Here is a 964-nt window from a genome sequence, read left to right on the forward strand (position 1 = left end):
TTTTAAAAGAGGAAGAGTAAGTCAATTAATTTCAACATTTTAGACATTTATAAGGAAATAAATCTTACTTTGTTTTTAAATCCTTCCACGTTCTGACAGGACAAGCCTCCGAGTGTGTTGGACTCGTAGAAGTCTGATGCATTACACTGGCAAATAGAGAAAAACCTTTACATTCTCTTAAAATTCCAGGGCTGCTCACAAACTTACGAAAGTCCTATTCAACTTAAAATCACAAGTCTGGGGGCGGCTGGGGGCTCAGCCAGGTAAGCATCCGACTCCAAATGTCATCTCAGGTCATGATCTCACAATTCGTGGGTTCAAGTCCTGGGCCCGGCTCTGTGCTGATGGCATGGAGACTGCTTGAGGTTCTCTCCCTCCCGCTCTCTTCCCCCCATTCACGGTCGCTCCCGTTCTCTCTCCTTTTCTCTCTCAAGGACAAATAAACTGACTTAAAACAAATTACAAATCTGCGTCAATTATTAAAATTTTAAACTGGAAGCTTCAGCCTAGTCTGCTGGATGACCAATCCGCCATCCACCAAACTCTTAAATACACAGGAAGTACTTAAGTTGCCAAACACCCAACGCTGGTTTCTAAATTTAACAACACGACCAGCGAAGGACAGTTTTCCCGGCAGCCTCTGTGCTTGACGCTCCTCTCCAGCGGACAGGGACGGTCACTGAGCAGGACGTGACGGGCTGGACCCCCCACCTCCTTGCAAGTGACCTTTCTCATGCCCCGCGGGCCCAGGATGCAATGGGCTCCAGACCAAGAAAGGGCCGCTCTCCGAGCCCGCGCCTGCGGGTTCAAGTCCCGGCGGCGCTCAGGGCCCCTCGGGGAGTCGGCGCTCAGGCCAGGCCGCGGGGCCTCAGCGTCACGGCCAAGAGGCGGCGTCGTGAGCCGCCGGGAGGCTGGGCCTGTCGGCTCTGCGCCCTCTCGGAGCCTCTCCCAGCCGGCGCCGCAG

This window comes from Suricata suricatta, chromosome 8, assembly GCF_006229205.1.
Source record: "Suricata suricatta isolate VVHF042 chromosome 8, meerkat_22Aug2017_6uvM2_HiC, whole genome shotgun sequence".
In the NCBI taxonomy this organism is placed as follows: domain Eukaryota; kingdom Metazoa; phylum Chordata; class Mammalia; order Carnivora; family Herpestidae; genus Suricata; species Suricata suricatta.